The sequence below is a fragment of the Panthera uncia genome, assembly GCF_023721935.1.
Source record: "Panthera uncia isolate 11264 chromosome A1 unlocalized genomic scaffold, Puncia_PCG_1.0 HiC_scaffold_17, whole genome shotgun sequence".
NCBI classification, from domain to species: Eukaryota; Metazoa; Chordata; class Mammalia; order Carnivora; family Felidae; genus Panthera; species Panthera uncia.
Window position 1 is genome coordinate 300,044 of NW_026057577.1, and position 23,266 is coordinate 323,309.

At 35.3% G+C, this 23,266-nt stretch overlaps 2 pseudogenes; one reads left to right on the forward strand and one right to left on the reverse strand.

Annotated features, from left to right (window-relative positions):
- Positions 1-22,207, reverse strand: part of LOC125935058 (olfactory receptor 2M3-like) — a 44,571-nt pseudogene extending 22,364 nt beyond the window's left edge.
- A 16-nt stretch (positions 22,208-22,223) lies between these two features.
- LOC125935059 (olfactory receptor 14C36-like) lies at positions 22,224-23,057 on the forward strand (annotated as a pseudogene).
- Positions 23,058-23,266: the final 209 nt, after the last annotated feature.

The following is a 23,266-nucleotide window of genomic DNA, read 5'->3' on the forward strand; positions in this document are numbered from 1 at the left end:
CCCCCCCGCCTCTCTCTCTCTCTCTCTCTCTCTATTTGCCTAAGGAAGGGAATAATTCATGATCAGTGTGGGAATGTGAAAATCCATTCATGTCCACCAACTCAGGCCAAATCCAAAGGGCTATTCCAACTGTGTACTTCCTTACTGGGTAAGCCAAAACTGTTTTGTAAAACTAGAAATTGGGTCACTTGCCATGCAGAAGTCAATGTGGGCTACATCCTTGCATGTATGTAGAGCACAGGGTCCTTGCTTCAAAGTAGGGGTCCAAGTTTTAGAACAGGGAATGGAGAAGTGAGATAATACATAGAAGGGCATTCAATAACTTGTGCAATGTAGATTTTTGAGAAACATGGGGAAAATAGTAACTGTAACTGAATAGGATATCTATCACTAAGTCAATTGATGATCTGGAAGAATAACCAAAAGAAGAAATTAATTAATTATCATTTGAAAGCTAAATGTGAAAGCCAGAGGGGCTCCTTTGGAATGGCTCATCTTCTGCAGTGGGAGATCAGAGAAAATTGAAGCCAAAGCCAAGTATCTAATAGAGCAAGTAGTGGAGCTCCAATGAAGTTGTGTTATCAATCAAGGAAGGTCTGCTATACCAATGCCATGGGTAGGAAAAAATGAGTCCTACATTACAGGAAAACACTCTTGAATTTATTGAGTCCCTATATTTGTTTAAACCATCTTAAGGTACTAAACAGGTCCACTCTCCTTCAATACCTATCAATCTTCCCTTAATCAGAGGTTTTGCACAGGCTTCTACTGCCCAAAATGCCATATGCTTCTTTATGATATACCTCAATTTCCCCTCTTGGAAATTAGGTCAATCAATGGGTTTAAGTTATAGTGTAACTTGAGGGGGGAGATGAATCTGGTAAAAGTGAAAAGGAAATATACCCCATAGAGTTGCAATCTCTGATCTGTATTTATTACTAGGAGCTGGTAGATTACAAGTGGAATTGGATCCTTAACATGCTTTTCAAGTAAGGCAAAATATATACCAATAAGAGTGTTTAACAACTCAAAACACTCTACTGGGACACAGAACATAACACTCTAGTAATCACTCAAGAAATGTCCCACACTTGCTACTTTAATACCTCCTAGAAGCATTAGAATTTGGGTCCATATAAAAAAAAACCAAAATCTCCTGAAATGGACAAAAATAAATGTAAGTATATTATGACAACTATGTAATTTTTAGTTATTCTATGTAATTGATTCCCTAAAGCAAAAATAATGCATTTCAAAGTTTATAATGTAAGTAAGGGTACTACATAAAAACAGGTTCAATAGAATATATCAACATAAATATAGATACATACTTAGATGGAAATAAATTTATTATGTGTGATTGGCTCATGTGACTATGGTAGTACCAAGTTCTGCTGTCTCCAAGTTGAACACCCAATATAGCAGATGCTGTACTTCCAGTTCAAACATGAAGACTTGAGAGTCAGGGGGAGGCAACGGTGTAAGTCTCTGTCTGAAGGCTTGAGAATCAGGAACAATAATGTCCAAGGGTAAGAGATATTGAATATACCAGTGTATGCACATACAAATGTGCCCTTCTGCATTTTCATTGTATTCAGTCCCTGAATTGAAGTACATCTGCATTGGTAAGGGAAATTTCTTTACTCAGTTCACATACTTTAATGGTACTCTCTTCTGGAAACACACAGACACTCTGACAAATGTTTTAACAGCTATCTGGGCATCCCTAACTCCATTAAGTTTACACATAAAATTAACCAACACAGTTAGTATAAGTAATTTCATAAAAATAATTATATTGTTATAAAGGTATTCTACTACATGCAAAATGATACAATGTTAGTCAAAGATAAATTCTAATGAATATAATATGTATACTGTAAATTCTATGACAAAAAAAAATAAAGAGTTAAATAAATTATGTTGCATGCCTTACAAGGGTGGTAGGTTTTCCATAACTGGATATTAGGGAAATATAAATCAATGCCACAAATGATCAATAAAGTAAGATGCTCAACATTATTAGTCATTGGGAAAATGAAAATTGAACTCCATATTATATACTATCAGTTATTTTCCAGAACAGATAAAAATTAGAAAAAAAATAACTGACACTACTAAAAGAAATATACTTGGCAACATCTATTGAATTTGAACACACACCTTGTGTATCCATACATGCACCAAGAGACATAGACATGAATATTTCATTTCATTTCATTTCATTTTATTTCATTTTATTTCATTTCATCTGGAAGCAACCTAAATGTATATCAATAATCAAATGCATAGACTCATGTTACCATCACCATGATCTAAATAATAAACATATTATATATATATGTGTATGTGTGTGTGTGTTTATATATATCCCCAACTCATTAAATTTCATACACTATATGAAGTTTCTTGTGTATGTGTTATACCTCTATGTAACTGGAAAAGTAATCAAATGTATACATAAATTGCAGTATAATTGAGCAATGGGTGCTTAACAGTTACATTGTACAATATTTTATACCAGCCATATGAAATTATTAAGCACCAAAGATAATCAGAATTGGTTTATACTCTAAATGTAAAATGCACAGTATGTGTTTAACATCACACGTAAAAATAACATAAAATATTTCAGCAAAGTTTTTGTAGCAATTGCATATGTTAATAGCATTTTAGATATGTGGCAATAAATAAAATATGTTCCTAAAATAATTTTCTTTTTACTTGTTTAGTGTATTTATAACTACATGTGTTTTCACTGGAGAAAATGGTTGTTTATTAATTTAAAGATGACATACATGGTACAGAGCTAGTGATGTACTATTCATTAAGCATAAATGTGTTTGTTTTATGAAAAATTATTATTGAAGTTCTATTTTGTGTAATGCTTAACTCAATAAAAATATTATTTAAAAAAATGAATGTAATGTTGGTAAGGAATATTTAGAACAAAATATAAAGCATTTTATATACTTATATCTGAAGAAAAAACTGTAAGTAATGAAGTAAATATTAATCTGAATAACGTAAAAAGGCCAGCAAAATATATCTAAGGGAATAGGAAGGTATGGAATAGTAGGGATAAGAGTAGAAATATGTGCAATAAAAGGAAAACATATGGTATATAGGGTCTAAAAAGCAAATATTTGACAAATTGAGATTGGTAAAAATACAGAGAAAAAATTTAAAATATCAGAATAATAAAATGAGGCAAAAGCACATAATATGCAGCAATATGTGATATATTTGCATATTATAGTCATATTTTTTGCCATATGTTTGTTACTTTACCTGAAAAATGAAAGTTGATAGCATAGTTATCGAAGGTAAATATTGTAAATCAGTATCTTTAAATATAAATAAAATAATATATTCTTATGAGAAAACATTCACAAGAAATATTAACCTTATTAAGTAGCATTGCTTTTAGTAGTACTATTTCTATTATTTTGAGGCACCTAGTATAAGAGAAAGCAATCAATATTTATGCTAATATTGTTAAGAACCAAGACTTTTTTTAGTGTTAAGTGAAAATACACTAAACATATAGAAACAAATAATTGAAGTAAAATTGTGTAATTTTAATTTTAATAAGAAATATAAAACCATGACTAATTTCTCTAAGTAATACATATTTTCTATCTATTGCAGAATCATAAGAGCCATACCAACTAGTAACAAGAGTCACTCCAGTTTCCTAAACATGGTACTTAGATAAAATTCTCAGGTACAACATCAACAATTTGTAGGGGAATGCTCATGATGAACTTAAAACATCTTTTTCCAGCAAGCAAGAAAGATATCAAATAATAATGAGGTCAGATCAAAGAGGCAGGACCTCAACTTGAAAGGATTACACTGGCCAAAGAGGGAATAATTTGAACATCAAAACAATAATAATAATAATAAACTTTAAAATATCAATTTTAAGAAATCTCCCAGTTCCTATTGATGCCTCTTCATCCAAATAAAATCATTATTTACTACTGGGGGAGGGAAACTACACATCTTGCCTTTACAATATGAATTATATTAGTGTAACTGAATAATTTTTAAAGTTTTAACTATAAAATTCAGAAAAGAGGAACTGGGAAGATGGTGGCACAGGAGGATGGCTGCGCTCACAGCGTCCTACAGACCACGTAGATTCCACCCACATCTGCCTAAATAACCCAGAAAACTGCCAGAAGACTAGCAGAATGGACTCTCTGGAGCCAAACATAGACGAGAGGCCCACAGAAGAGGGTAGGAAGGGCAGAGGTGGTGCACATTACACAGACTGGCGGGAGGGAGCCAGGGTGGTGGAGGGGCAGCCAGCCCACCCAGCAAGGCAGAGCCCCTGAGTCTGGCTTGCAAAAGTGGAGGGGCTGGACGGAATATGTTCTGACAGCGAACAGGACTTAACATCTGGAATAAGTCAACAGCTCTGCTCGGAGAGTGGGAGGGCTAAAGGACAACAGGAGGAAGAGTTGTTGAGCCCCAAACGACAGAGCTCAGCTTGGTGGCGAACAAAGGCACTGGGAAGCACCATCTCCCTTGCCCATCCCCCAGCCAAAATCCCAAAGGGAACCAGTTGCCATCAGGAACTTGCTTGCACTGTGCAAACACACAATGCTGTGCTTGTGTGGATCCATCCCTCCAATGGGTCTACCTCCCTCCGGTGCCACTGGGCCCCTCTGGAAGTGGACCACCAAAGGCAAAGTGAGCTGAGCCTGCCTCTCCCACCCCTGTGCACCTTGCAGATCCACCCCGGCTAATACACCAGATCCCATCCAAGCACCACAAGCTTGGCAGTGTGCAAGTAGCCTAGACAGAGGCCACACCACTCCACAGACAGTCCTGCCCCTGAGAGAGGGGAAGATAAGGTACACACCAGTCTGACTGTGGCCCCAGCAGTGGGCTGGGGCAGACATCATCTAACTGTGGCCCCGCCAACCAATGCAAGTTACTCCAGACAGCACAGGGGAAGAACCCTGCAGTTCCCCGCCACTCCAGGGACTATCCAAAATGATGAAACAGAAGAATTCTCCTCAAAAGAAACTCCAGGAAGTAGCAACAGCTAAAGAACTGATCAAAAACTATTTAAGCAATATAGCAGAAAATGAATTTAAAATAGTAGTCATAAAAATAATTGCTGGGCTTGAAACAAGTATAGAGGACAGCAGAGAATCTATTACTACAGAGTTCAAGGGACTAAGAAACAGTCAGGAGGACCTAAATAAATGCTATAAATGAGCTACAAAATAAAATGAGCCAGCCACAGCTCGGATTGAAGAGGCAGAGGAGAGAATAGGTGAACTAGAAGATAAAATTATGGAAAAAGAAGAAGCTGAGAAAAAGAGAGATAAAAAACTCCAGGAGTATGAGGGGAGACTTAGAGAACTAAGTGACATAATTAAATGAAATAATATATGCATTAATGGGATTACAGAGGAGGAAGAGAGAGGGAAAGTTGATGAAGGTGTACTTGAAGAAATCATAGATGAGAACTTAAATGAACTGAGGAAGGAAAAATGTGTTGAAATCCAAGAGGCACAGAGAACTCCCTTCAGACATAACTTGAATAGAACTTCTGCATGACATATCATGGTAAAACTGGCAAAATACAAGGATAAAGAGAAAATTTTGGGATAAACATGTTCTAACATATAAAGGGAGACCAAAAAAGACTCGTGACGGATCTGTCTACTGAAACTTGACAGGCCAGAAGGGAATGGCAGGAAATCTTCAATGTGATGAACAGAAAAAAATGCAGCTGAGAATCCTTTATCCAGCAAGTCTGTCATTTAAAATAGGAGAGATAAAGGTCTTCCCAAACAAACAAAAACTGAAGGAATTCATCACCACTAAACCAGCCCTACAAGAGATGCTAAGGGGGATCCTGTGAGACAAAGTACCAGACACATCACTACAAGCATGAAAACTACAGACATCACAATGACTCTAAATCCATATCATTCTATAATAACACTGAATATAAATGGACTAAATACTCCAACCAAAAGACATAAGGTATCAGAATGGATAAAAAAAAACAAGACCCATCTATTTGTTGTCTACAAGAGACTCATTTTAGACCTGAGGACACCTTCAGATTGAAAGTGAGGGGATGGAGAGCTATCTATCATGCTACTGGAAGTCAAAAGAAAGCTCGAGTAGCCATGCTTATATCAGACAAACCAGACTGTAAATTAAAGGCTGTAACAAGGGATGAAGAAGCACATTATAGAATAATTACAGGGTCTATCCATCAGGAAGAGCTAACAATTATAAATGTCTATGCACCAAATACGGGAGCCCCCAAATATATAAACAATTAATCACAAACATAATTAACCTTATTGATAAGAATGTGGTAATTGCAGGGTACTTTAGTACTCCACTTACAACATTGGATAGATCATCTAGACACAGGATCAATAAAGAAACAAGGGCCCTGAGTGGTACGCTGTATCAGATGTACTTGACAGATATATTTAGAACTCTGCATCTCAAAGCAACAGAATATACTTTCTTCTCGAGTGCACATGGAACCTTCTCTAAGATAGATCACATACTGGGTCACAAAACAGCCCTTCATAAGTATATAGGAATTGAGATAACACCATGCATACTTTCAGACCACAATGTGATGAAGATTGAAATCAACCACAGGAAAAAGTATGGAAAAACTCCAAAAGCATGGAGGTTAAGGAATACCCTACTAAAGAATGAATGGGTCAACCAGGGAATGAGACAAGAAATTTAAAAAAATATATGGAAACAAATGAAAATGAAAATACAACAATCTAAATGCTTTGGGATGCAACAAAGGCAGTCCTGAGAGGAAAATACATTGCAATCCAGGCCTATCTCAAGACACAAGAAAAATCCCAAATACAAAATCTAACAGCACACCTAAAGGAAATAGAAGCAGAACAGCAAAGACACCCCAAACCCAGTAGCAGAAGAGAAATAATGAAGATCAGAGCAGAAACAAACAATATAGAATCTAAAAAAACTATAGAGCAGATCAATAAAACCAAGAGTTGGTTTTTTGAAAAAATAAACAAAATTGATAAACCTCTAGACAGGCCTCTCAAAAGGAAAAGGGAGATGACCCAAATAGATAAAATCATGAATGAAAATGGAATGATTACAACCAATCCCTCAGAAATACAAGCAATTATCAGGGAATACTATGAAAAATTTTATGCCAACAAACTGGACAACCTGGAAGAAATGGACAAATTCCTAAGCACCCACACACTTCCAAAACTGAAATAGGAAGAAATAGAAAGCTTGAACAGACCCATAACCAGCGAAGAAATTGAAGCAGGTATCAAAAATCTCCCAACAAATAAGAGTCCAGGACCAGATAGCTTCCCAGGGGAATTCTACCAGACATTTAAAGCAGAGAAAATACCTATCCTTTTCAACCTCTTCCAAAAAATAGAAAGGGAAAAAAACCTTCCAGACTCATTCTATGAAGCCAGCTTTACTTTGATTCCCCAACTAGACAGAGACCCAGCAAAAAAAAGAGAAATACAGGCAAATATCCCTGATGAATATCCATGCAAAAATTCTCAATGAGATGCTAGCAATTTGAATTCAACAGAATAGGAAACAAATATTCACCATGATCAAGTGGGATTCATTTCTGGGCTGCAGATCTGATTCAACATTCGCAAATCAATCAACATGATACATCACATTAATAAAAGAAAAGATAAGAACCATATGATCTTGTCAATTGTTGCAGGAAAAGCCTTTGACAAAATTCAGCATCCTTTCTTAATAAAAACCCTTGAGAAAGTCGGGATAAAAGGAACATATAAAAGGAACATATAAAAGCCATTTATGGAAAGCCCACAGCTAATATCATCCTCAATGGGGAAAAACTGAGAGTTTTGCCCCTGAGATAAGGAACACGACATGGATGTCCACTCTCACCGCTGTTGTTTAACATAGTGTTGGAAGTGCTAGCATCAGCAATCAGACAACAAAAGGAAATCAAAGGCATCCAAATTGGTAAAGATGAAGTCAAGCTTTCACTTTTTGCAGATGACATGGAAAACCCTACAGACTCCACCAAAAGTCTGCTAGAGCTGATGCATGAATTCAGCAAGTCGCATGATACAAAATCAAATACAGAAATCAGTTCCATTCATATACACTAATACTGAAGCAACAGAAAGACAAATAAAGAAACCGATCCCATTCACAATTGCACCAACAAGCATAAAATACCTAGGAATAAACCTAACTAAAACGTAAAAGATCTGTATGCTGAAAACTATAGAAAGCTTAGGAAGGAAATGGAAGAAGACATAAAGAAATGGAAAAACATTCCGTGCTTATGGATTGAAAGAATAAATATTGTTAAAATGTCAGTACTTCCCAAACCTATCTACACATTCAATGCAATCCCAATCAAAATTGTACCAACATTCTTCTCCAAGCTAGAACAAGCAATCCTAATATTTGTAATGAACCACAAAAGGCCCTGAATAGGCAAAGTAATTTTGAAGAAGACCAAAGCAGGAGGCATCACAATCCCAGACTTTAGCCTCTATTACAAAGCTGTTATCATCAAGACAGCATGGTACTGGCACAAAAACAGACACATAGAACAATGGAATAGAATAGAAACCCCAGAACTAGACCCACAAAAGTATGGCCAACTAATCTTTTACAAATCTGGAAAAAAATATCCAATGGAAATAATGACAGCCCTTTAACAAATGGTGCTGGTAGAACTGGACAGCAACATGCAGAAGGATGAAACTAGACCACTTTCTTACACCGTTCACAAAAACAAACTCAAAATGGATAAAGAACCTGAATGTGAGACAGGAAACCATCAAAACCCTAGAGGAGAAAGCAGGGAAAAACCTCTCTGACCTCAGCTGCAGCAATTTCTTACTTGACACATTCCCCAAAGGCTAAGGAATTAAAAGCAAAAATGAACTATTGGGACTTCATGAAGATAAAAAGCTTCTGCACAGCAAAGGAAACAATCAACACAACTAAAAGGCAACCAACGGAATGGGAAAAGATATTTGCAAATGACATATTGGACAAAGGGTTAGTATCCAAAATCTATAAAGAGCTTACCAAACTCCACACCCGAAAAACAAATAATCCAGTGAAGAAATGGACAGAAAACATGAATAGACACTTCTCTAAAGAAGACATCCAAATGGCCAACAAGCACATGAAAAGATGCTCAACGTCGCTCCTCATCAGAGAATTACAAATCAAAACCACACTCAGATATCACCTCACGCCGGTCAGAGTGCCTAAAATGAAGAAAACAGGAGACTATAGATGCTGGAGAGGATTTGGTGAAATGGGAACCCTCTTGCACTGTTGGTGGGAATGCAAACTGGTGAAGCCGGTCTGGAAGACAGCGTGGAGGTTCCTCCAAAAATTAAAAATAGACCTACCCTATGACCCAGCAGTAGCACTGCTAGGAATTTACCCAAGGGATACAGGAGTACTGATGCATAGGGGCACTTGTACCCCAATGTTTATAGCAGCACTCTCAACAATAGCCAAATTGTGGAAAGAGCCTAAATGTCCATCAACTGACGAATGGATAGAGAAATTGTGGTTTATATACACAATGGAATACTATGTGTCAATGAGAAAGAATGAAATATGGCCTTTTGTAGCAACATGGATGGAACTGGAGCGTGTGATGCTAAGTGAAATAAGTCATAGAGAGAAGGACAGATTCCATATGTTTTCACTCCTATGTGGATCTTGAGACACTTAACAGAAGACCATGCGGGAAGGGAAGGAAAAAAATGGTTAGAGAGGGAGGGAGCCAAAACATAAGAGACTCCTAAAAACTGAGAACAAACTAAGGGTTTATGGGGGTGCGAGGGAGGGGTTGCTGGGTGAAAGGTATTGAGGAGGGCACCTGTTTGGATGAGCACTGGGTGTTGTATGGAAACCAACTTGACAGTAAGTTTCATATTAAAAAATAAAATTCAGAAAAGAATGACAGATATCAAAATTATAATATTGCCTCCCCTGGTGAAATCATGGAACTAGGCCAGTCATCCGTGACTATAAATTATTAGTTTAAATCTGAAAGGGGGATTTATAAAGAATTGATTAGAGTGACACTAGGTGAGTTCACATATCAAATGTGACATTAATAGAAATGAGAAAATTGGAAATTTAGGATGGGCTTTCTTAGGAATTTTTCAGCATCACCTTTGAAGTACTTTTGACACTACATTTGAACCAGAAGTACTCAAGAATGGATGTAATTATCAGCAGAAAGAAGAAAAGAGAAGAGAAGACAAAAGAACAGAAAAGAAAAACAAGAAAAGAAAAGAAATGAAAAGAAAAACAAGAAAAGAAAAGAAAAGAAAAGAAAAAAGAAGGAAGGAGGAAAGAATCATAAAGGAAGGAAGTATGAAGGTTAAGCCGAATTTAACAACATCCTGAGGAAGCCATCAGCCAAATACACAATATGAGACATATATAGGATGAAATGTCTCTAAGAAATAAAGAGCATTACCAAACAGTGGGGAGAGTAACCTTTTCCATAGAAGCAGATCCTAAGATGGAGATTTGATGTAAGTTGTTTAACTTACAATAGGGACATAAGGAATTGATATGGAGAAGAGAAGGAAGCTAATAAACTGTGCCTTATTAAGTAATCTACCAAAGTGGGCAACTTAATCCTATGGTTTATTTCTGGGGAAGTGTGTAAAACATACACTCTTTAGAGTCACCTTTGGTGGTGAGACAGGACATAGATCCTCATGCACCAATAACTCGTTGAGAACTTCTTGATGGGTGTGCTTATTCCTTTGCTCTTCCAGTCTGGGTACACATGGATAGAGTGGTCTTTTATAAAGGTTTAAAGGATAGGGTTGGAGCTGAATGTGCTGATTGGAAATTCTTACATAAGAATAAAACACACACACACACACACACACACACACACACACACACACCATTTAATTGGCATAAGGAATCAATGCAAAATGTGGGTATTTTTGTGTCCTGATCAAAATAAACCAATTGGCATTGTTAAAGAGACATACAATTAATAATGTAATCAAGAAATATGGTTATACATGTGATATAGGGTTACACTATGAAAATTATTTTAATTTTGTAAGCATAATAGATATCACAGAAATGTAAAAGGGAGAAATTTTAAATTACAGATATGTAATGAAAAAAAAAAACAATAGGAGGAAAATCCTGTTATATAGTATAATAGGGATGAATTTTGAAGACCTCATGTTAATCAAATAAGCTAGTCACAAAAACACAAATAGTGTATGCTTCTACTTATGTGAGGTATATAAAGTAGTCAAATTTACAGAAACAGAAAAAGTATAAATGTGGTTATCAGGAACTGAGAGGGGGGAAATGTAAGGTTTAATCGATGTAGAGTTTTAGTTTTGCAGTAAGAAAAAATTCTGGAGCTCTATTTCACAAAAATGTGAATATACTTAACACTATTGACTTTATTTTTTTTTAATTTTATTTTTATTTTTGTTAACATTTATTTATTTTTGAGACAGAGAGAGACAGAGCATGAAAGGGGTAGGGTCAGAGAGAGAGGGAGACACATAATCCGAAACAGGCTCCAGGCTCTGAGCGGTCAGCACAGAGCCTGACGTGGGGCTCGAACTCACGGACCGCAAGATCATGACCTGAGCTGAAGTCAGACGCTTAGCCAACTGAACCACCCAGGTGCCCCAACACTATTGACTTTAAAAACACTTTGCATGTCCACTCTGTCCTCTTCTTTGTAAAATTACAATTGTTACCTTCCAATGTAAAGTTTGATTTATTTACTTATTCAATTTAAAGCCTAATTTCCTCCCATTCGGCAACAGAACTTAAAGTTTCATTATATCATAGGTTTTTTTTTTTCTATTTTATTTCTGGTTTATTTATAGTTTCTTAAATAGTGCATAGCAAATATTAGGTGCTCAATAAAAGTTTTTTGAATGGGGGTATGGCCACCAAGTGTGTAAAATGTAAAATATGTGCAGTGAAAAGACTTGTCATTCCTCTAATCTAAACCCCATCCACATTGTGCCATCCTACACAGGTTAACTTTATGGAGTCCATGGTCAGATGCATGCTTCCTAGTTTGAATACCCATATTACTGTCTCATTTCTGTATAGCAATGCTTCTAGATAAATATGTTGAGACATTAGGTATTTGTCCATTTTGTAGCTGAGGAAGTTTTTCTGATTTTTGCCACGGAGCTCTTTCTAGATCCCCAAATTCCAGTAACATCTATGTTTTTCTCTTACAAACCTTTTGAATGATGAGATAACCAAGGATTCATATTTTTTTACTACAGTTAATAGTGAAAAACTGTATTAGTGTGTATTAGTGTTTTCAGGTGTGCAATGTCAGTGTCCATACATGTAACTTAACTGGACCAAACTCATTTACTTTAAAGACACAATGTTCTTCCAAGTTCCTCCTGGGATTCTGGTGATCTGCAGAAATTTAGGATCTCAATCCCAAAAGACTTGCTCAGAATGACATAGTAATTGTTACATATTTATATGAACATGAATCTGATAACCCTCATTTGACAACAAAATTCCTCCTGAAGTTTTTAAATGAAAGAACACTCATGTTTTTGTGAGGACTTTGAAAAATAGGTTCAGCTACGTTTGATTAACCTGTTGTGAGAAATTATCATAAAAGGAATTGCTCTTCTCTAGGGTAGAAACATAGTGAGTTGCTTTATTATTATTATTATTATTCACCTTGATGCTTCACACTCATTCTTTTGCACTTCCCCCTTATCTTATTTGAATGTATTAGAGCTGAAAACAAAATTGTCTGTAGGTGGTAACAAAACCTATCTATCTAGTTTAGCATTTCAGTGAAAAGTCATTCAAACTAATTATAGAACTGAATACATATAAAAGTAAACATAAACTAAATATAAATACTTTAAATTAATAATTTAAATTTAAAAACCTAAATATAAACCTGAATAGTTCATGTAATGTAAAGAAAAAGCTCAGCTTGTTGTCTCAATTCAGAAAAAATCAGTAAATCAATGAGCTACATTTATCACTATTCTTATCACTTCAAAGACCAAGGAAATTTAAATGGGTTAAAGTGTCAAAAAAAGCAGTGTGCTTTGTAATAGCTATCTATTGAAAATGAAAATATAACAACAATTTTTGTTGAGTCTTTTGAAATCATTGAGCAACTTAATGAAAGAGGGAGTGAATAAGACTATGACTGCCTTGAAAAGTAATTACTAAAGAGAAAGAAAAGAATGCATATAATATAAAGTATATAAATTAGAATAATATATCAAGGGAAAATTTAAAATATGCTACATTGCATGAATATCACCATTATTAAAATACCATGCTTAAAAACGGACTATAATCTTCTGGTCACTATTGAGATCCTTTTGCCCAATCATGAACTGAAGAATTTTATAGTTTCAGTCATTAAGCTCTGCAATGACTGAGTAAATAAGCAAATATATAACTAAATAGATAATTTCATAAGTAATTTAAACAATAATCAATGGATTAAGTTCTACAGGATAGAAAAATGCATCCTTCACACTGCTACACAAAAGATTATATATTATTTATTTCCTCTTTTATAAATAAGAAATTTTTATTTATATATTTATATAAATATATATTATATATATTAATGTATTATATATTATTTATTTAAGGTGGAAGAAGTAGTTAAACCAATTATTTTTATTTTTTCTTATTAAATTGTTACATAAGGGGATATTTGACAACCTAGACAGTTTAAGTTACAGTTGGTAAATTCAGGGAATGGATTGTTTAAATATAAAATTTGATGGCTGTGTTAATCTGAGTTAAGAATTATAACTTGTAAGGGAACACCTACCCATATCACATGATAAATGAGTTGAAGAATTTTTTAAAACATCTATCATTTTATAATTGTATACTAGTTTGGGAAGTGTTTCTATACAGTAGAATTCTAAAAAATGAATGTAATTGTAGCCTTTGCAATGACATGGAAGGGGCTAGAGGATATTACGCTAAGTTATAAGTCAGTCAGAGAAAGACAAATACCATATGATTTTACTCATATGTGGAAATTAAGAAATAAAACAATTAAGAATAAAACAAATGAGCAGAGGTATGTTGGATGTAACTGTTGAATCACTATATTGTAGTCCAGAAACTAATATTACACTGTATGTTAACTAACTAGAATCTGGGTAAAAAATATATTTAATTTTAAAACACATATTATGATTTATGGCTTAAATAATTAAGGATAATTTATAGAAATAATAAGTGATTTAGATAGGAGACAAACCAGGTTATTTTAATCCCAAACTGTCTGCTCTTGGAAGTATGTTACTTTGCCACATAGAAAGTCACTTTTTTGTGGCATTTTTAGAAAGTCATATTTAAACAAGATTTTGTTTCATAAGTAAGAAATTGATGTTTTAACTATTTAATTACTTCCACTTGAGGCAGCCTGATGTTTTTTGTTAATTTTAATTTGTCTATGAAGATATCAAGTACTGTTATTTTTGAAAGCAGATGTCAATTTTTAGAACATCAAATATCTAAATATAAAAGAAGACAAATATGTTCAATATTTACCTTTATAGGTTGAGTGATTTCATTTGAAAATAAGTGATCATGTAGGTATTTTAAAGAAGTTATGAAAAAACAGTCTGCTTACTGGTGGTGAAAAACTGTGATGTCTCTTACTTGTGATACAAATGTTTTAATATCCAGATTTTGACTAAAAAGCAATGGTGTTCAAGAAAAAATATATACATTGTTTTAATTTGTTATTAAGGAATGATTGGTAAAATATAAAATTATAATTTAATAAAAATAGAAAAAATGTTTATATATTTTCAAATTACATGTTAATAAAATATAAATTAAATTCTGTATAAACTCTTAGATTTTCGGCACTAATCATGAGTTGCATACACTCAAGTGTGGCTTCACTCTTAATCTTTCCGTTAGGACAATTCATAATAGTAAATTTTTAGCTTCTAACACAATGGGACAAAGGTTAAGTTCCCAAAGTGCTGTAGTCTATTAACAGGGCAATGAAAATGATTATATTATTACAGTGATAAAAATGGTGGCTTTATTAAGGGAATATTCCATTTAAAACTTACAAAGCTCTCAGAATGCTAACACTCTCAAGTATGCTAATTTTATGATAAAAGGGATTTCTTTTCTCATTTTCTAAAACAATTATATACAAACATTTTCAGATAAACCAATTAAGACTTTTAAAAACCTTGAGAAAATCTGTAAAAGAATGAAATTTTAGCCAAAAATCAATACTTAAAAAAAACTATTTTTAATTTTTTGAGGAACCTCCACACTGTTTTCCAGAGTGGCTGCACCAGGTTGCATTCCCACCAACAGTGCAAGAGGCTTCCCGTTTCTCCACATCCTCGCCAGCATCTATACTCTCCTGATTTGTTCATTTTAGCCACTCTGACTGGCATGAGGTTGTATCTGAGTGTAGTTTTGATTTGTATTTCCCTGATGAGGAGTGACATTGAGCATCTTTTCATGTGCCTGTTGGCCATCTGGATGTCTTCTTTAGAGAAGTGTCTATTCATGTCTTTGCCCATTTCTTCACTGGAGTTCAGTGAGTTCTTTATAGATTTTGAATACTAGCCCTTTGTCCGATGTTATTTGCAAATATATTTTCCCATTCCATTGGTTGCCTTTTAGTTTTGTTGATTGTTTCCTTTGCAGTGCAGAAGCTTTTTATCTTCATGAGGTCCCAATAGTTCATTTTGCTTTGAATTCCCTTGCCTTTGGAGATGTGTCAGGTAAGAAACTGCTGCGGCTGAGGTCAGAGAGATTTTTTTCCTGTTTCTCCTCTAGGGTTTTGATGGTTTCCTGTTTAACATTCAGGTCCTTCATCCATTTTGAGTTTATTTTTGTGAATGGGTAAGAAAGTGGTCTAGTTTCATCCTTCTGCATGTTGCTGTCCAGTTCTCCCAGTACCATTTGTTAAAGAGGGTGTCTTTTTTCCATTGGATATTCTTTCCTGCATTGTCAAAGATTAGTTGGCCATACTTTTGTGGGTCCAATTCTGGAGTCTCTATTCAATTCCATTGGTCTGTGTGTCTGTTTTTGTGCCAATACGATGCTGTCTTGATGATTACAGCTTTGTAGTAGAGGCTAAAGTCTGGAAATGTGATGGTTCTGCTTTGGTCGTCTTTTTCAATATTACTTTGAATATTTGGCGTCTTTTGTGGTTCCATACAAATTTTAGGATTGCTTGTTCTAGCTTCAAGAAGAATGATGGTGCAATTTTGATTGGGGTTGCATTGAATGTGTAGATAGCTTTGGGTAGTATTGACATTTTGACAGTATTTATTCTTCCAACCCATGAACATGGAATGTTTTTCCATTTCTTTATGTCTTCTTCAATTTCCTTCCTAAGCTTTCTATAGTTTTCAGCATACAGATCTTTTACGTCTTTAGTTAGGTTTATTCCTAGGTATTTTATGCTTGTTGGTGCAATTGTAAATGGGATCAGTTTCTTTATTTGTCTTTCTGTTGCTTCATTATTAGTGTATAAGAATGGAACTGATTTCTGTATTTGATTTTGTATCCTGCAACTTTCCTGTATTCAGCTATCAGTTCTAGCAGACTTTTGGTGGAGTCTACCAGGTTTTCCATGTATAATGTCATGTCATCTGCAAAAAGTGAAAGCTTAACTTCATCTTTACCAATTTGGATGCCTTTTATTTCTTTTTTTGTCTGATTGCTGATGCTAGGACTTCCAACACTATGTTTACAACAGCGGTGAGAGTGTACATCCCTGTCGTGTTCCTGATCTCAGGGGAAAAGCTCTCAGTTTTTCCCCTTTGAGGACGATGTTAGCTGTGGGCTTTTCATAAATGGCTTTTATGATGTTTAAGTATGTTCCTTCTATCCCGACTTTCTCAAGGGTTTTTAATAAGAAAGGATGTTGAATTTTGTCAAATGCTTTTCTGCATTGAATGACAGGATCATATGGTTCTTCTATTTCCTTTTATCAATATGATTTATCACACTGATTGATTTGGGAGTGTTGAACCAGCTCTGCAGCCTAAGAATGAATCCCATTTGATTATGCTGAATAATTCCTTTTATATGCTGTTGAATTTGAATTGCTAGTATCTTGTTGAGAATTTTTGCATGGATATTCATCAGGGATATTGGCCTGTAGTTCTCTTTTTTTGCTGGGTCTCTGTCTGGTTTGGGAAACAAAGTAAAGCTTGCTTCATAGAATGAGTCTGGAAGTTTTTCTTCCCTTTCTATTTTTTGGAAGAGCTTAAGAAGAATAGGTATTTTATCTGCTTTAAATGTCTGGTAGAATTCCCCTGGAAGCTATCTGGTCCTGGACTCTTATTTGTTGGGAGATTTTTGATACCTGCTTCAATTTCTTCGCTGGTTATGGGTCTGTTCAAGCTTTCTATTTCTTCCTATTTCAGTTTTGGAAGTGTGTGGGTGCTTAGGAATTTGTCCATTTCTTCCAGGTTGTCCAGTTTGTTGGCATAAAATTTTTCATAGTATTCCCTGATAATTGCTTGTATTTCTGAGGGATTGGTTGTAATCATTCCATTTTCATTCATGATTTTATCTATTTGGGTCATCTCCCTTTTCTTTTTGAGAAGCCTGTCTACAGGTTTATCAATTTTGTTTATTTTTTCAAAAAACCAGCTCTTGGTTTCGTTGATCTGCTCTATAGTTTTTTTAGATTCTATATTGTTTGTTTCTTCTCTGATCTTTACTATTTCTCTTCTGCTGCTGGGTTTGGGGTGTCTTTGCTGTTCAGCTTCTAGTTCCTGTAGGTATGCTTTTAGATTTTGTATTTGGGATTTTTCTTGTGTCTTGAGATAGGCCTGGATTGCAATGTATTTTCTTCTCAGGACTGACTTCGCTGCATCCCAAAGCATTTGGATTGTTGTATTTTCATTTTCATTTGTTTCCATATATTTTTTAAATTTCTTTTCTCATTGCCTTGTTGACCCATTAATTCTTTAATAGCGTGTTCTTTAACATCTATGCTTTTGGAGTTTTTCCATACTTTTTCCTGTGGTTGATTTAAAGTTTCATAGCATTGTGGTCTGAAAGTGTGCATGGTATGATCTATATTATTTTATACTTATTAAGGGCTGTTTTGTGACCCAGTATGTTATCTATCATGGAGAATGTTCCATGTGCACTCAAGAAGAAAGTATATTTTGTTGCTTTGGGATGCAGAGTTCTAAATATATCTGTCAAGTCCATCTGATCCAATGTATCACTCAGGGCCCTTGTTTCTTTATTGATCCTGTGTCTAGATGATCTATCCCATGTTGTAAGTGGAGTACTAAAGTCCCCTGCAATTACCACATTCTTATAAATAAGGTTGCTTATGGTTGTGATTGTTTTATGTATTTGTGGGCTCCCATATTTGGCACATAGACATTTATGATTGTTAGCTATTCCTGATGGATAGACCATGTAATTATTTTATAATGCCATTCTTCATCTCTTGTTACAGCCTTTAATTTAAAGTCTAGTTTGTCTGATATAGGTATGGCTACTCCAGTTTTGTTTTTACTTTCAGTAGCATTATAGATAGTTCTCCATCCCCTTACTTTCAGTTTAAGATGTCCTCAGGTCTAAAACATGTCTCTTGTGGACAGCAAATAGATGGGTCTTGTTTTTTTTTTTGTTTTTTTTTTTTTTGTTTTTTTTTTTTTACCATTCTGATACCCTATGTCTTTTCGTTGGAGCATTTAGTCCATTTACATTCAGTGTTATTATTGAAAGATATGGGTTTAGAGACATTGTGATCTCTGTAGGTTTCTTGCTTGTGTTGATGTCTCTGTTACTTTGTGGTCATTGCAACATTTCACTCACAGAATCCTCCTTAGGATCTCTTGTAGGGCTGGTTTAATGATGATGAACTTCTTCAGTGTTTGTTTGGGAAGACCTTTATCTCTCCTTCTATTCTGAATGACAGACTTGCTGGATAAAGGATTGTAGGCTGCATATGTTTTCTGTTCATCACATTGAAGATTTCTTGCCGTTCCTTTCTTGTCTGCCATGTTTCAGTATATAGGTCTGCTACTATTATTATGTGTCTACCTTGTAATTTAGGGCCTGTTTATCCCTAGCTGCTTTCAGAATTTTCTCTTTATCCTTGTATTTTGCCAGTTTTACTATGATATGTCTTGCAGAAGATCTATTGGAGTTACATCTGAAGGGAGTTCTCTGTGCGTCTTCGATTTCAATGCATTTTTTCTTCCCAGATCAGAGAAGTTCTGAGCTATGATTTGTTCAAGTACACCTTCAGCCCCTTTCTCTCTCTTCTTTTTCTGGAGTTCCTATGGTACTGATATTGTTTCGTTAGTTTGCATCACTTAGTTCTCTAATTCTCCCCTCATACTCCTGGATTTTTTTATCTCTCTTTTTCTCAGCTTTCTCTTTTTCCATAATTTTATCTTCTAATTCACCTCTTCTCTCCTCTGCCTCTTCAATCTGTGCTATGGCCACCTCCATTTTATTTTGCACCTCATTTATAGCATTTTTTTAGTTCATCATGACTATTGCTTAGTCCCTTGGGGTCTGTAGCAATAGATTCTCTGCTGTCTTCCATTCTTTTTTCAAGCCCAGCAATTAATTTTATGAATATTATTCTACATTCTTGTTCTGTTATATTGCTTAAATAATTTTTGATCAATTCGTTAGGTGTTGCTAATTCCTGGAGTTTTTTTTTTTTTTTTTTTTTTTTGAGGAGAATTATTCTGTTTTGTCATTTTGGGTAGGTCCTGTGGTAAAAGGGCACTTCCCCTGTTCTGTCCTGATTATCTCCTGTTGGTGGGCGGGGCCACAGTCAGACTGGTGTGTACCTTGTCATCCCTTCTCCCATGGGCAGGACTCTCTGTGGCATGGTGTGGCCCCTGTCTGGACTACTTGCACACTGCAAGGCTTGTGGTGTTGTTGATGAGATCTGCCAAGGGAGTATTAGGTGGGGTTGATCCCCAAGGTGCACATGGGTGGGAGGGGTAGGCTTAGCTCCCTTTGCCATTGGTGGTCCCTTGGGGGAGGGGCCCTGCCACACTGGGAGGGAGGCAGGCCCTTAAGAGGGATGGATCCATGGAAGCAGTGTTGGGTGTTTGCTCAGTGGAAGAAAATTGGTTTACGGGAACTGGTTCCTTTTGGAATTTTGACTGGGAGATGAATAGAGAAATGGCTCTGGCCAGCACCTTTGTTCCCCTGCTGAGCTCTGTCTTTCTGGGTTTCAATAACTCTTCCTCCCCACATCCTCTTGTCTTCCTCACTCTCCGAGAGCAAAGCTGTTGACTTCTAACATTCCAGATGTTAAGTCCCGCTGGCTGTCAGAACTTATAGAGTCCGGCCCCTCTGCTTTTGCAAGCCAGACTTCGGGGGCTCTGCCTTGCCCAAGTGGCTGCCCTTCCACTGCCCTGGCTCCCTCCTGCCAGTCCGTGTAGCACGCACCACTTCTCAGCCCTTCTTATAGTCTTCTGTGGGCCTCTTCTCTATGCTTGGCTCCGGAGAGTCTGCTGCTAGTCTTTGGGTGGTTTTCTGGGTTATTTACGCAGATGTGTGTGGAATATAAGTGATCAGCAGGATAAGGTGAGCCCAGCATCCTCCTATGCCTCCATCTTCCCCTTTGGAGCCAAAATTGTATATGATTCAATCCTTGAGTAATCTATAAACAACAAAACAGGAAGGACACCAGCTCAATTTCTTTTCAATGTAAAGCAGTTGATGAAACATATCTTAAGACTGATGTGATAAAAAAAAGAAGTCATGGATTTGTGCAGGTTGTCTATGAAAACTTCATATGCAAGATGTTTAATAAGTTTATGAAAGAGCATACTAACAAAATGGTGTCTGTGGGAACTGATCATTGTGAGTGAGTCTGGATTGTAAGATTTTGAACAGAATTTAGAAGAAATTAATTTCAAATAAAGCATGAAAAATTTAACTTCAAATAAAGTGTGAATCACAGTAAACAACTGTGGACAGCGTTGTTGTTCATGGTCCAATATTATTATTGTTGCTGTTGTTTGTTATTATTTTGAGGTAATTCAAAGAAAGTGCTATAAAAAATAATAGAGGAGATCTAGGAAAATACAAGTAACACAGTAAGTCAAGAAGAAAGTTGGTTCATATATCCACTGATGAATAAACCAAACAGAGGACTGATAAAATGAGCTATAAAGATGTGATAGCAATGACCAAGAACTTGTTGGGTGATACAGAATCAAAGAAATCAAAAAGGAAGAAATTCTAGAAATGTTGTTGAACATATGGAAGACTAAAGTGAGAAAAACACCCTCCATAATTTAACAGAAAGCAAAAACTAAATTAGTGTTGTAAGATTTTGTGTTTAATTTTGTTGTTTTGTTTTTTCAGCTAGTAAAACCAAAGAAGGTTTGAAAACTTGGAAAATTGAAGATTACAATGAGGGAATATTAGGGGTAGGTTCAAGAGGCAGTAAGGAAATAATAATACTGGGCTCATTCATTCTCTTTAAAAGCAGAGCAGAATAACTAGAAAAATAACTTGAAGTATAAAAATGTAACAAAAATTAGGCATAGATTCAGTTCAAGTAAGTATATCAGCTACTGAGGCTGTATTCCATTTGAGATATTAGAGTAAGTAAAGTTTCAAATTACATTGATATTTTGTCATGGTAACAGAAGAGAATTTTGACACCATTATGCATAGAAGATTAGCTCAAGAAAAATAAGATCATTTCCCCCCATACATCTGTAGCCTCAAATAAAAACATAAGACTGAAAACAATCAAAATATTTTATTCTAATTATCCAGTGTTCAACAATACGATTTACATAGTATCTTTCAAATGCAACTGTATTTATGTAATCTGTATCTATATTTGTATGTATTTGACCATGCAATTTGTATTTTCCAATGGAAATGTGTAGAAATATGCATTTAATTTTTATGCTTATTGGTTATGAGCAATATGACTGTAATTTTCACTCCAGTATACAGTAGGATTAAAAATAAAATCAGGTAGACTAAAGGAGGTTCACTTAATTTTCTCTCAAAAATATTAGGGACATCAATATATATTAGAATTAGGTAGGAATCAAAACCAAAGTAGTTAAGAAATATCTTTCCATAATTTGATTCTTCATGGGCTCAAGACTTCACTTCTTACTTTCAGGTACATATTGTGTTACCCACAGATGACAAATTCCAATGTGATGATGGGATTTCTCCTCACAGAGTTTTCTGAGGTATGGGAACTGCAGGTTTTGCATGCCATAACCTTCTCTGTGATGTTGGGAAACACTTTCATTGTTACTGTCACCACCCTTGACAGGAGTCTTCACACACCCATGTATTTCTTCCTCAGGAATCTGTCCATCTTGGATGCATGCTACATTTCTGTAACAGTTCCTAACTCATGCATCAATTCTCTACTTGACAGCAGCACCATTTCAAAGGCTGGGTGTAAAGCTGAGGTCTTCCTAGTGGTTTTCTTTGTATATACGGAGCTTCTGTTTCTGACTCTCATGGCCCAAGACCATTATGTGGCTATCCGCCAACCCCTTTAATACTCTATAATCATGAACTCTCAAAATCTGCATACAAATGACTCTGGCTTTAATACTCAGTAGTCTCATCCATGCTGCTGTACACACTGACAATACATTCAGGCTGCCATTCTGTCAATCCAATGTTATCCATCAGTTTTTTTTGTGATATCCCTTCTCTGCTAAAGCTCTCCTGATCTGACACCTTTAGCAATGAGATGGTGCTCATTGTCTCTGGTCTAGGGATTGTTGGTGGCTGTTTAATTTTCATCATCAGCTCTTACAGTCACATGTTTTCTACAGTTTTCAAGTTTCCGAGAGGAGCAGACAGAAAAAAAGGCTTTTTCTACCTGTGTCCCTAATATATTTGTGGTATCTGTCTTCCTCAGCTCAGGTTTTTATGTATACCTGAGGCAATCTGAAAACTATTCCACCATCCAAGACATATTCCCCACTTTTCAACCTTATTATCTACAGTTTTAGAAATGAACAAATAAATGTGCCATTAATAAAATAAAGAGAATGTTTACTCAGGAAATGTGCAGAAAATTTCTGAGGCTCACCAAAAATTAGTGAGTAAAATTCATGTTTACAACAATAAATTGAGATAATTGATTGGATTTATATCAATATAACTGATATAAATTAATAAATAATGTCATTAAAATATATCATTTATCAAAATAATTTCC